General features: G+C 40.4%; 1 long non-coding RNA gene and 1 other non-coding gene across 2 annotated transcripts; both read left to right on the plus strand.

The window, feature by feature from the left end:
* The first annotated feature begins 412 nt into the window (after nt 1-412).
* LOC141415205 (U6 spliceosomal RNA) lies at nt 413-516 on the plus strand. Its single transcript, XR_012440217.1, has one exon. It is a non-coding gene; the product is annotated as a U6 spliceosomal RNA (small nuclear RNA).
* Nucleotides 517-4,563: 4,047 nt separating this feature from the next.
* On the plus strand, nt 4,564-10,277 carry LOC141414847 (uncharacterized). Its single transcript, XR_012439773.1, has 2 exons — nt 4,564-4,893; nt 7,342-10,277. It is a non-coding gene; the product is annotated as an uncharacterized lncRNA (long non-coding RNA).
* Nucleotides 10,278-14,603: the final 4,326 nt, after the last annotated feature.

Genomic DNA, 14,603 nt, shown 5'->3' on the forward strand with positions numbered 1-14,603 from the left:
TTTAATCCAACCTACCATTCTGTCTTTTGATTGAAGAATTGAGACTGAATTACATTCAGTGTTAATATTGAAAACTATGTAATGTTTCCTGCCATTTGTGTTTTGTGATGTTTGATTCTTTCCTAATTCTCATTTGTTAATTTACTCCTCTAGTGGGATTTTTCCAATATATTTTTTCTAATTTCATTTATCATCCTCTTCTATGTGTAGGAATCTTTTAAGTGGCAAGCACAATGCTGGTTTAGTGGTCATGAACTCCTTTAGCTTTTGTTTCTTGTGGAAGGTATTTATTTCTCCTTCAATAATGAAGGATAACTTTGCTGGATATTAATCTAGGTTGACATTTATTTTCCTTCAGAGCTTGAAAAAAAAACAGCTATTTTTATGGGGTTGTCTTTAAATGTGACATATTGTGCTCACTTTGGCAGCACAGATAGTAAAATCAGAACAATACAGAGATTAGGATGGCCCCTGAACAAGGATGACACACAAATTCATTAAATGGAAGAAAAAGAAATGTGACTTTTTGCTTTTGTCTTTCAGTATTCTTTCTTTGTTCTATATTTTTAGTGTTTTAACTATAATATACCTGGGAGTTTATCTTTTATGGTCTTGCCTATTTATTGTTCTGAAAGCCTCCTATGATTGGAAACTCTCTTTCTCAAGATTGGAAGTTTTCTGCTATTATTTTATTGAATATATTTTCTATGTCTTTCACTTTTATCTCTTCTTCTTCTATACTCATGATTTGTAGGTTTGATCTTTTGATGGTGTCTCAGCTGACTTGGGTATTTCATATTTTCTTAGTACTTTTTCTTTGTATTTGATTGATCTTTCTACTTTATTTTTGATCCCTCTTGCTCTACTATCAACTTTTCTATTATGTTAATTAAGCTTTCAACTAGGTTTTTAATTTGGGTTTTTGAGCTTTTCATTTCCAGGATTTCAATTTGATTTTTTTCAGGATTTCTATATTTTTATTGAATTCATATTTCATATTCTGCATTGTCTAACAGTTCATTCAACTATTTATTTGAATTCTTTTTGAATTCAGCTAGCTATTTGTATCCTCTTTGAATTCCTTCAGCTGCTTATACATGTCCTGTTTAATTTCTTTGGCCATTCTTAGCATTGTTCTTTTCAGTTCATTGTTTGAAATTTCACCTACATCATTATTGTTCAAGTCCTTTATTATAGAATTATTGACTTCTGGAGAAGACATAGTATCTCACTTTTTTGTTGTTATTATTGTTTTTTCATATTACTTGTGCTTTTTTATTGAAATTTACACATCTGTAAGTCATTAAGTGGAAGTTTTGATCATCTGAAGTCTTTTTTAAATACATAAATATATATGTATATATGGGTATATTTGTTGTACAGGAATAATTCATTGTGACAACTCCAAATAAGCTTATATTGTACCTTGGTTAGATCACCCCTGCCATCTCTCCCCCTTGATCCCTTCCCATCCCACTTAAAGCAATTGCAAGAGGTTTCATTGCTCTATTTCACATGATTATGTGAAATCCATCAGCCACAGTCCCTCACCTTAATCTCCTTTGTTTGACTATAGTCTTTCAGTTAAAATAGTCTCAATGTTCAGGCAGGAAAGTATATGGCTGGGTTGTGGGGCAATTTCTCACCACTGGACTTGTTACTGGCAGATGGTTTCAGAAGATTTTTAGACACTTGCATCCCAAGAGGGAATAATTCAGGCAGAACAACAAAAATGTAGTGAAAGTGATAGCAAAGTTTATTGACAGTGAGGGGAAGGCTCTGCAAGAGAAAGCAGTTGGCTCCAGACAGATGGCATAGAAGCCCCGATCTTTCTTTTAAAGGGCCTTTATAAATTAAAAGGGCAAAAGACAGGAAAAATCTAGGCAGTTTTTGCAGGATGGGCCACAGTGATTGACAGGTTTGATTGACAAGGTCTTGTCACAAAACATGGGGCACTCTGTGATTGCACTTATTGCTAACTCTTAGATATCTTAATTGCATATATTAAGTTTGACCAATATTCATGATTTAAGAAGAGGGCTTTTACCTGAGAGGTAATCAAGGGCAGAATTTGCCCAAGGCTTCCTGTTTTTGGTGAAACTTACAACTGAAAAACATTTACAGTTGAAAAGAACTCTCCAACTGCTAAGAGTTTACAATTGAAAAGAAATTTAAAAATGCAAAGGATGGCCTTTAGCATGAAATGCACTTAGGAGGGTCCCCACAGTGCCCAAGGAGAGTCCCATTGTGATTTCTCCTTTCCCTACTTATAGTCTGCCTCAGACTGAAGTTATGGCACAATACCCAAGCACTCACCCTCATGCTCAAGACACCTAGCCTGATCCCCAGGACTGCTCAGATTAAGGTAAACTAGTTGGAGTCTCTTGTAGAAGAATCCATTTTCTGCTTCTGGACTGTTTTCACTATAGATCCCTCATTTCTTTATATTCTGGGAGCTGCTATTTATTGCAGAGCCTGTGGGGTTTGGCAACTTCACACTTGCTACACATGGTTCCTATTTGTGGCCTTGGGGTCAGCAAGCATACAAGCCTGGTGTGGCCTTGAATGCATCAGAAAGTAGGGGGAACAAACAGAGCAGTGAATTATGCATTGCCACCAAAGAGCTAAGGGACCTAGTCATTCTGCTTGCTGGTTCCAAAGCTTATATATACCTCATTCAGCATATTACCTCCCTAGGTGGAGAAGGAGGCTATGAAAATTTTGTGAATCAGAGTCTGAACTCTAGGTCATTAGTCCTGACTGTCAACAAACACACATCAGGATGTTAGTTCACAGGGGTGCTTTCAGGCTTTGCCTAACATTTTAGGCATCTTCAGTTCCCTCTCCCAGTTCCAGAAAGCTGGGAATGGGCTTATAACTGTTGTTTCTTCTTTTGCTCCTATTTCTCCAATTGATTTTAAAATAAATTAAAATATTCCTCAAAAGCATAATTTTATTTTTATTCTCATTAGATAGATGGATAGATAGATAGACAAACAGACTTATACTCAGTAACATTTTTTTTCTAATTTTTACAGTGTAATTTACCTGTTTCCCCCCGTGAATGTTTTTCCCACATCCACTTGATAGAGGAGTTCACCTGTTTTTCTTATGATACTTCTATGATATTACTTGTTACATTTAAGTTTCCAGTGAATTAGAATTTATAATTACAGCCTGTGCACATAATGGATCCACTTTATCTTTTTTCTTATGTCTGTATAATGAAAACCTTATCTTTCCCTCATTGGTTTGATAGAAATTCTATCACTTACCAAATTTGTGTATGGATCTCTTTCCAAATGTTCTGCTGTCTTCCATTGGTTTGTGTGTGTTCCAACTGTATTTATGTGCTAATACTAATACCACTGGTTTTGCTTGTGATGTAATATATGATAGTGGCAGATGCCCTCATGCTTTCTTTGTTCTGAAAGCTTTTCTGTCCATTCTTTCTTGTTTGTCCTCCTAAATCAATTCTGTCTTTAACTCAGCTAACTCCAGAAGGAAGAAAAGTTAGTAGTTATTTTAATTGGCATAGAGTTAAATCTGTAAGTGGCAGAATTCCAAATAACAAATTTAAAATAAATGACAGAAATTTAAAAATCACCATTTTTTGAGCTCTTCATTAATAAATCTTTCAGCCTAGACTTTCAACCTACACTGAAATTCATGACTACACATACGAGAAGCAGGACATTTGCATAGTTTCAAAGTATCTCCTCAGAAACTACTTAATATTTTTCAAGGGAAAAGTAGTAATATTATAATAAAGAAATGTGTAAAACATCTTAACCAAAGTTAACACATTGGAAACAGCACATTTTTGGAATATTATTTGCCTCCTGATGTAGTAAACTAAGAGGACACAGTGTCACTTCTTTATTGCTCCTGCCAACTGGGGTTGTGTGATTCTAATAGTGTAGACATCACTCATAAACTGATACTCACAAACTCTCAAAATAACTGGTCTATACTCTTCAATCCCGTCAAAGTCATGAAACATAAAGGCAAACAAAGAACAAGTCCATGTTAAAGGGAACTAAGCAGATTTGACAACTAAATGCAGCATGTGATCTGAGTTGGATTTTTGTATCTGTGAAACAGTGGTGTAATTGCTGGAAATAGGATAGTCAGACTGGATCAAAGTTAGTTCTCAGATTTTGATTTGGCACTTGGGAAATCTGCCTAGAGACAACATTGGAATTATTTAAGTAGGTGATAGATATGAAGAGGAAGATAGCCTTCAAACAGGGTTGTAAAACATGGTAAGCTGTCAATTAAAAGCTGTAACCTCGGACAGAGCTGTGAGGAATTGCCCGTTAGAGCCATGCAAAAGTTTGGGACTGAGATGAAAAGCACCATGCAGAGATAAGCACCCATTCCTGCCTTTCTTTGTCTCCACTTGTAAATAAACTTTCCAAAGCAGGCCTCCCCTGCTGTTCTTATCTAAACCTTAGGTCTCTAACCAGCTACTAGCCCTACTTTATGGGAGAGCACATTCCTTGTAACCTGATACTCTGCACTGCCTTTTAAATATCCTGTGAATCCTTTGTTCGGGGCTCAGACATAGGTACACGTCTGGGCCCGCTAATGTAAAAATTAAAATCTGAGTTCTCCACTCCTCCGAGTGTTGCTTGGTTTCTCCTCTGACTAGATTGCCATAACAAATGGAGGCCCCAGCGAGATTCCAACCGACTGGCCCCTTGTGCCACCAGCCGGCAGCTGGGCTGCATCGGAGTAGGGAGGGACACGGGACTGAACGAGGTGGCACGCCACCCGATGGTATTCCAGGTTCTCCTTCACCCTGGTGCCCCAACTCTCTGAGCAGTCTTGACCCGGCTTGGACTCCAAGGAGAAGTGGACCAACTCATCTGGCAGTCCCGTCCAGACTCGGTAAGCAGCACCCCCGGGGAAATCATTCCTAAGTCAGGTCCCGTCCCACTGGACAGAAGGGGAGCTTGATCCACTCCCTGGAACCTCCAAGAGGAGTTCCACAGGTCAGGCACTTCTCCCAGAGGGGGGAAAGGAAGGTGTTATAACTTTGGTGTGAATGTGTGTGTGTGTATGTGAATTTGTTTAAAGCATGGGCAAAATTTAATTTGCTCCTGGAATTCCAGCTCATTTTATGCGTGCTTAAATTGACAGTTTTTCTGGCATGCTTAATTTATAAAACTTTTTGTGTGTGCATGTAAACATCTTAAAAATGGTTCTTAAATTGATACTATAAGGTTAATATGATATTCAAGAAAAAAAAACAGGATATTTGTTTTAAAGATCTTTGTTATAAACTGCTTAGACTTTTACATTTAAATATGTAAACACCTTAAGGACGATTCTTATTGTAGAGTAAACGTAAAAGTTATTACTCTGTTCTACTGCTACCTTAAACAACAACAACAACAAAAAACAAGCTTTCAAACTTATTTCAGTCAGGCCTCACTAGGATGCAGACACTCAGGGGTTAACACTCTGGCTTAGCTAGGAAGAAAAAAAAAGAGGCTACAGTCTGCAACAAAGTCTTGGAATTTAGGTAGTTAAAATGACCTTAGCCTGTTTCATTCTGTCATAAATAAAATCTGGGATTTAATTCTCTCTTATAATATATGGGTCTATTAACAAATGAGTTTTCTATAAATTGCTTTTATACAAAAAAAATAATTTCAGAGTTGCTTTCTTTCTTGTTTTTTTTCATACAAATATAAGGCTCTAAGTTAAAAGATTTTATGAGTTACTTTCAACAAGTAACAAAATATATAAAAGGTATTAAGAATATGGTTTTTTTCAAAATAAATAAAGGGTTAAAAAAATACTTTTAGATAAAAAAGAGGATAAAGACCAGCTCCCCAGAGGATACAAATAAATTGTCACAAAGATACAGAGTAAATTGTCATAAAATGATACAGCTTATAGATGGTATATAACTGGTTAAAGTTAACTAAAATCCAGTTACATTAAAGATTTTATAACTTCAAAGTTTAATGTACTGATGTTAAACTAAAATTTAATTCTCTAAGCTCATAACAACAAGGCTACCTTAAAAATATTATATTGGTCTAGATAACATTTACAAAAATTGTCATATAATTGTTTTGTTTTGTCAAGATAACTCAAAAATTTTTGATACTCCAGGTTAATCCATAAATTTGTCAAAATAACAAGAGTTTATTAAAACACAGAGAGACAAAAGGCAGCTAAACACAGGGAGTACTGCTGCACTGATATGAGGGTTAAGACAGATTTACTTATGTAAAGCCAAAGTGCACCTTCCAGATAAGATAAAAATAAATAAATAAATAAATAAAAACTCCAAGAGGAGCACTACACTGGAAGTCAAGATCTCCAGTTTTTATTAGACATAACAGAGTGGAGATGTTAGTCCTACTCCTTCCACATGGCAGGTGGAGGAAATTTTTCCCTGAGATGACCAGATTGGGGCTGTTATTTTAGGGGGGGTTCCATTGACTACAGGTTGATGGGATTCTGCTATATGTCAAGAGCCATCTGTTAATGTCAACAATCTGGGATATGATTTCTTATCAACATCTGAGCCATGGTTCTTGGCCACTATGTTTCCTAACTTCACACTTAGTCCCCATAAATATTTACCTGTGTTCTCTGGTGATTTTTGTCAGGGTTTTAACTACTAAGGTAACTGAGTCATGTTCATTTAAGAGTTGGTTTATGTTGGGGTTAACAATGAGGACAGCCATGTTAGGACCAGACCCTCCCCCTTGCAGCTGGCTCACCTTTGTCATCCTGGATATATGCCAGGGACAGCTCAGCAGACAGTGACTTTCCTGGTACTTTTCCACTAGTCCCCTATGTCTAGCCCAAGCCTGTATATGGCAATGGGCTCTTGCTGTCTTGCTGGGGTTCCCCTCCACAAGGCTCCTGCCTAAATAATAGACCCTGTACCAGTGTTTCAGCTGTCTCTGTGCCTATTCCATGCCTCTTATTTTCTAACAGTTATGTAAAACTTTCTAGATGACCTCATGGTTAAACAACTGTTGTCTTGGATGATTCTAATACAGTTTGTACCCTATGCTAGTTTGTGACTGGGCTGTTTGGGGTTGCTAAAACTGTTCTTTCCCCCTACAACTGATAAAAATCTTAAGTTTTACTTCAAGAGCAACAACTAAATTAATATGTGTATTAACCTCTATAGAGTTGTGATGCTGTTGCTGGTTCCTGTGTATTAAGTATATTTGTATTTTCAAGTATATCAAGTCTTCTACAATACAAAATTTAGATAAACATGGTAACAAAAAGCTAGTGGTACTGATGTACTGTTCTGTTGGTTGCTAAATTGTCCATCAAAATTTTAACCATGGCTCTTTTAAGTTTTTGTCATTTCAGTTCTGATCCTCCTGGAACATTTATAATCAAGTCCATAAAAATGACTAATGAGTGCTTATGTGTCAACCAAGCTAACTACTTAGACATCTGCTTTTGTTAGATTTTGTTTTGTATTGTCCTTGTCTAAAAGTGCACTGCCTAAGAGCCATTCCTTCTAAGCCTCTTTGTTGCTTAAATTTGGCCAAAAGGGTCTAGTTGGCACTGACTCCCACCTGATCTGCTCATTATTCCCTCCCAACGTGGGACTGAAACCAAACAAACAGAATCCAGGAAAAAACAGCCAATCAAGAAAGATCTTCAGTCTACAGCCATACCACACTGAATGCACCCGATCTTGTCTGATCTTGAAAGCTAAACAGGGTCAGACCTGGTTAGTACTTGGATGGAAGACAGATCTTCAGAAGAGACTGTTCAGAGACTAACAATTTGGAGACAAAGGGGGGAATGCCATCAAAGTTCCAATGGAGTCATTGGTGTCAGACCTCTCAAAGATAACCAAGGCTGAGAGGATTAAAGAAATGGTTCTTCTACATGTGTGGCTATCTGACATTAAAGCTTTTCCAGACACAAACTCATATTTTTAGACAGGGTCTTCTACTTAAATAGAGACAAAATAACTATTTTTACTGGATCTAAATATGTCCTTTAATACTTAAAGATGGTATTTTTAACTTTAAAAAAATAAGTTTTCTTGGACATATATACTGACAGTATATTGTTGCCAAGGTAATTCTACTCAGTTAAAAAAAGAAAAGGAGAGATACGATACATAAAAAAAAAATTAAAAAAAAACTACTCCAACCCAGTTGTTCGGGTACCCATCTAGTAATGTTGGCAGCTCTTAGGACTGTTGAAGTTACAGGAGTCACTCCCGGGACTCATCACTCCTGGATAAAAGGACAGGAGCCCCTGCAGAGCCCAACGTCTGACAGGCTCTCCATGACTCAACTAACACCCCTCAGATTAAGGTTCCAGAGAACTTCACGACAGCATGCCATCACTGGAGAGATCTCCAGCCCTGCCCCAGCCACATCCCGGAAGCTGGTTGGTCAACGCACGGCAGAAGCTTGAGGATTCATTCACTAGGACACAAATGTATCCTCTTCTCTGTCACCCATACCTTATCCTGCTGATTAACATTGTGCAATCTGTTTGCCCTAAGACTGGCTGTCACTTCTCCCCAAGTTAAAATATAAGCCAGAGGTTACTGCTGGCCTTCTGTTATCTCCTCATAGTAGGAAGCCTTACTGCTGTTTGGTGTCATCTGTAGCCCAGACCCCAGTCTCAGGCATGAGGTCTCTGATATGTTATTGCCTTCTGACTCTGCTACATTTTGAGGTTGTCCAATTGGGAGGCTGGGATGACTGCTCGGCCTGCATAAGGCCGCTTTCCTTCCAGGAAAAACTGAGGTATGCCTTCACATTTTATCAGTATCTGTCACTCGTGTGCAGCAAATCAATCTCTGAATGCACCAGGAGAGGGATGATTTACTATAAAGAAAGCTGATAGCCTAACTGGGTTACAAAAACAAAGACATTATAGGGCATATGGGTTGCTGGAAGAAAGACAAGGACACCTTAAAGTCATAAAACAATGGAGAAAATAAACCTCCTTGTGCCACCCTACCCTTCTACCCCACTCCCATATCAGTTTACTAAAGGGAGAGCCACAGATCTAGAGAGCCCACCCAGAGGTGATTACCTAGGTGGACCTGGGCCAATAAAAGACATTGATCTGCCACCACCATGACCCTCGTTAAGGCTTCCTTTTAGGACAGGAAACCTTAACTTGGAATCTCAACTGTACAGCTACCACCATTAGATGTACAGTTGACAGGTTATGGTGCACCAGCCTGGGATTCTTCCTTGTCTGAGGGACCCTTGCTTACCAGTACTTGCCAGCTGACTGGAAGGGCATTTACACATTAACATTCCTCACCCCAGATAAACATAGTGCCTAACAATCAGACACCCCCACCTTTAATGGCTCATGTGCAGTCAAAGAGAGCTATCCAATTTGTACCTTTATTAATCAGACTGGGGATAATGACTGGGAAAGGAACAGGCATAGGAGGGACTGTCTCATCAGCCGCCTACTATAATCAATTATCTATGAACCTAACAAATGACATAAAACAAGTGGCTAGGTCTATGGTGACCATGCAGGACCAGCTAAACTCTCTAGTATCAGTGGTCCTCCAAAACAAGAGTGGGTTGGATTTACTCACTGCCAAGAGGGGCTTTGACTTTTCTCAAACACAGAGTGTTGTTTTATGTGAAGCAGATGGAAATAGGCAAAGATACAACTGACTCCATTGTCTGGCCCTCTCCTTATGCTTCTATTGACACTTGTGTTTGTATGTGCCTTCTTAACGTCATAACTAACTTCATTAACTCACAAATGGAGGTGATAAAGTTACAGCTCCTGGTAACACAATATAGGTCTTTGGGACAAAAAAAACCTTATAAGATTTCTAAAGTCTATTGTTGATGCTTGTCCACAAGTGGAAAAAACATCAAAAGGGGGGAATGAAGAGGAAGATAGCCTTGAAACAGGGTTGTAAACATGGTAAGCTGTCAATTAAAAGCTGTAACCTCGGACAGAGCTGTGAGGAATTGCCCGTTAGAGCCATGCAAAAGTTTGGGACCGAGATAAAAGGCACCATGCAGAGATAAGTACCCATTCCTGCTTTCCTTTGTCTCCACTTGTTAATAAACTTTCCAAAGCAGGCCTCCCCTGCTGTTCTTATCTAAACCTTAGGTCTCTAACCAGCTACTAGCCCTACTTTATGGGAGAGCACATTCCTTGTAACCTGATACTCTGCACTGCCTTTTAAATATCCTGTAAATCCTTTGTTTGGGGCTCAGACACAGGTACACATCTGGGCCCGCTAGCATAAAAATTAAAATCTGAATTCTCCACTCCTCTGAGTGTTGCTTGGTTTCTCCTCTGACTATATTGCCATAACAGATAGATAGATGTGACATATTTATGACATCAAAATATGTCTATATATTTAAATGTTGTTTATATTCTTCCTTTGATTTTTTTTTTGCCTTAAACTATGGTAATATGTTGTTCAGCCAATGATATAACATGTGACCATGTATGAGACAAGTTGTAACCTGCTGTAAATGGGATATAAGGAAAGCCCCCTTTGTTCTAGGGGCTCAGTCCTTGGACTAGAGTCCACTGAGTCACTTGCTTCCCCAAAACTTTGGTGCCCTGTCTTTCTGTCTGAGCCCTCCTACAACATTTCTGGGGAGCTTATCTGGGATTCAGAGGGCAGTGTTTTCACCTCCTTGTCTCCTGTTCAGCTTCTCTGGCCTGCCAGGAGGGCCACCACCAGACGTGTTGGTCTAAGGGGAGGGAGCCTCTCTCCTGGCAAACCAAGGAGGCACATTTTGGTCACACAAAGGAAACTGAAAAGGTTCAGGAACCAACTTGGGAGCCCCACTTATCAAACTGCTAAGAACCTGGGTTTAAATTCAAGCTGGCCTCAGGAGGCAGATCCACTCCCAGCAAGACACCTTAGTAACTGACTTTCAGGGTGAACTGTGTCTTTCAGATTCAGGGAGTAGGGTGGAAGTACTGTGCTTTGTGAGAGTGTATGAAAGTGTGAGCCTGAAATGCAGCCCAGCTGTGAAGTGAATGCAGAGTCTGGATCCATGGGTTTGTGGAGAACTCATATGGTCAAGTGTGAACCCTAACAGGGCCTCCAGTCCAGGGTTTATACAGACTCACTACAACTAAAAAACACCTAAATCCCCCATGAGGGGAACAGCTGGAGATGGATGAAGTGAGTGGTGTTATTGGCTTTCTGCTGTGTGCTAGAGAGGACCCTTTAACTCCTCACCAGAACCCTCAACACTTCTGTCTCTGTCTTTGTCTCTATCTTGATGTCTGCTAATGGGAGGAATGGGAGGAGGACAGAATAAAACCAACCCCCTCCCAGACTGTATGCTTAACAACTTTAAAAGGGAATTTAATGGAAATTATGGGGTCAAGCTGACTCCTGACAAGCTTAGGACATTCTGTGAAACAGACTTACCTGTTTTTGGTGTAGGATGGCCCTTGGAGGGGTCATTAGATAAGGTCATAGTCAATAGAGTTTTTAAAGTGGTTATGGGGGAGCCTAGACATCCAGATCAGTTTCTTTACATTGACTACTGGCATGATGCAATCCTCAGCTAGCCACGTGGTTAAAAGCCCACCTAGAGAAAGCATGTAGGGTCATGGTAGGCAGGGTGACAACAGCTTGTAAGTGCAGGCAAAAATGTAAAAATCCAGAGAACTCCATATTAGTAGAGGACCCTGAGGAAGCCCTACCCCCCCTTATGGGTGCCACTGTACCCACCTCCTACTGCCCCTTTGCTTTCACCCTTGGAAGGGGAAGCAACATCAGGTGGGGAAGCCCTTGCAGCAAATATGCCTAGAAGGCTGGGCCCAGAAGTCCTTGAAACTGCAACAACCCCACCTTCCTCAGGCCCCATGAACCTCATGCTCACTCTGAGCCCACAAGTCCTCACTCTACAGCTCCCTGTGAGCCTGGCCCTGAGATTCAACCAGGAACTTTTTTTTTTTTATTTTCCTATCAACATTTTTCCTTATAACTGATAGGACAGTCACATGTCACACACAGGTATTGCTTAAGATGTATTCTTACAAATGTATCTCCTGGGATAGCCTTAAAATGCAGTTTTCCTAATCTCTGTCTCCTGAGTGAATAGGAATACAGTGTAGCCACTGAGTAAAATTTATTTGGATGTAACACAGTTTGTATAACCAAACATACATAAAAGACTTTTTTTGTTGTTGTTTGTTTGTTTTTTTGTTTTTCTTATTCTTTTATTTTTTGGATTTAGTTACTTTTTTTTTTCATTTTTCTTTTATTATTCATATGTGCATACAAGGCTTGGGTCATTTCTCCCCACTGCCCCCACCCCCTCCCTTACCACCCACTCCGCCCCCTCCCTCTCCCCCCCTCAATACCCAGCAGAAACTATTTTGCCCTTATTTCTAATTTTGTTGTAGAGAGAGTATAAGCAATAATAGGAAGGAACAAGAGTTTTTGCTGGTTGAGATAAGGATAGCTATACAGGGCATTGACTCACATTGATTTCCTGTGCGTGGGTGTTACCTTCTAGGTTAATTCTTTTTGATCTAACCTTTTCTCTAGTACCTGTTCCCCTTTTCCTATTGGCCTCAGTTGCTTTAAGGTATCTGCTTTAGTTTCTCTGCGTTAAGGGCAACAAATGCTAGCTAGTTTTTTAGGTGTCTTACCTATCCTCATCCCTTCCTTGTGTGCTCTCGCTTTTATCATGTGCTCATAGTCCAATCCCCTTCTTGTGTTTGCCCTTGATCTAATGTCCACATATGAGGGAGAACATACGATTTTTGGTCTTTTGGGCCAGGCTAACCTCACTCAGAATGATGTTCTCCAATTCCATCCATTTACCAGCGAATGATAACATTTCGTTCTTCTTCATGGCTGCATAAAATTCCATTGACTATAGATACCACATTTTCTTAATCCATTCGTATGTGCTGGGGCATCTTGGCTGTTTCCGTAACTTGGCTATTGTGAATAGTGCCGCAATAAACATGGATGTGCAGGTGCCTCTGGAGTAACAGTCTTTTGGGTATATCCCCAAGAGTGGTATTGCTGGATCAAATGGTAGATCGATGTCCAGCTTTTTACGTAGCCTCCAAATTTTTTTCCAGAGTGTCAACCAGGAACATTTAAACAGTCTGACTAAGGGCCTGGCCTCTCCCCCAGAACCCACCTCCTTGAAGATGCCCCTGAGGGAGGTCCAGGGCCCAATATATTATGACCAGCATGGTCAAATACAAAGAGGAAGGTGGACATTGGTCTACAGGCATTTTACCATGACAAACCTCCTAAATTGGGAGCACCATACCCCCTCCTTTATGGAAAAGCCTCAGGCTCTGATTGATCTAATGTATTCCGTCATCCAAACTCATAAGCCCACCTGGACAGACTGCCAACAGCTTCTTCTGACTCTATTTAATATGGAGGAGCAATGCCATATAACCTTGGTAGCTCTAAAGTGGCTGGAAGATCATGCCCCTGAGGGTACTTTAAATGCCCAAGCCTATGCTCAGGGCCAGTTCCCCAGCAAGGACCCCCATTGTGGTCCTAATGAAGACCAAGATTACCAGCAGCTTGAACAGTATCAAGAGGCACTATTAGGAGGCATGAAGGAAAGAGGGGAAATGCCATGAACACGAGCAAGATAACAGAAGTCTGCACCAACCAGATGAGAGCCCCAGCCAGTTTTATGAGCGGCTATGTGAGGCCTTTTGCCTGTACACCCCTTCTGACCCAGAGGCAGCTGAAAATCAGAGGATGATTAATTCAGCATTTGTCAGCCAGGCACAGGGGGACATAGGTTGAAAATTACAAAGGCTTGAGGGGTTTGCTGGTATGAATGCCAACCAGCTTCTAGAGTTAGCCACAAAAGTCTTTGTGAGTCAAGATCAGGAGGCTAAATGGGAGGCCAGTAGAAAGATAAAAAGGAAGGTGGATCTCCTTGCTGTGTCTGTAGCCAAACAGTTGCACAGACCCAGCGTGCAGGCCATGGCAGAGGAAAAGGCAATCCCCATAGATGGTGGTCAGTGCCCCCAGAATGGCCTCACCTTAGACAGTAACTAAGGCAAGACCATTGTGCCTACTGTTGTCAGGAAAGACACTGGAAAAATGAATGTCCCCAATGGCCCAGGGGCCCTCAGAAAGCCCCCTAGACCAGAGGCAGAGGCCAAGTTGTTGAATGAAAGTATTGGCCTGCTTAGGGGAGAAGCAGCCACTGGGAGGAAGACATCACCAAGCTGGCCACTTTTGAGGATTATGAGAAGGACTAGGATGAACTGGGCTCCAATCTACTGGGCCCCCAAGACTCTATGGTCCAAATGAAGATAGGGGGCCATCTTGGGTGGACACTAGAGTGACCCATTTGGTTGTAACCTAACCTGTGAGCCCTCTCTCACAGAGACATGGAACAATTTTCAGGGCCCCAAGAGATCACACTCACTGCCTCTTTCTCATATCTAGAAAATGCAATCTTGGAAAGCATGAAGTAAAGCATAAGTTCTTCTATCTTCCTGATTGCCCTGTGGCTTTGATGGGCAGAGACTTGTGCAAACTAAGGGCACAGGTAACTTTTGACTCTGATGGCACAATAGCCTTAAAGCTAAGAATGCCTGAAGCCAAGATTCTAACTCTCATG

This window comes from Castor canadensis, chromosome 12, assembly GCF_047511655.1.
Source record: "Castor canadensis chromosome 12, mCasCan1.hap1v2, whole genome shotgun sequence".
Classification (NCBI taxonomy): Eukaryota; Metazoa; Chordata; class Mammalia; order Rodentia; family Castoridae; genus Castor; species Castor canadensis.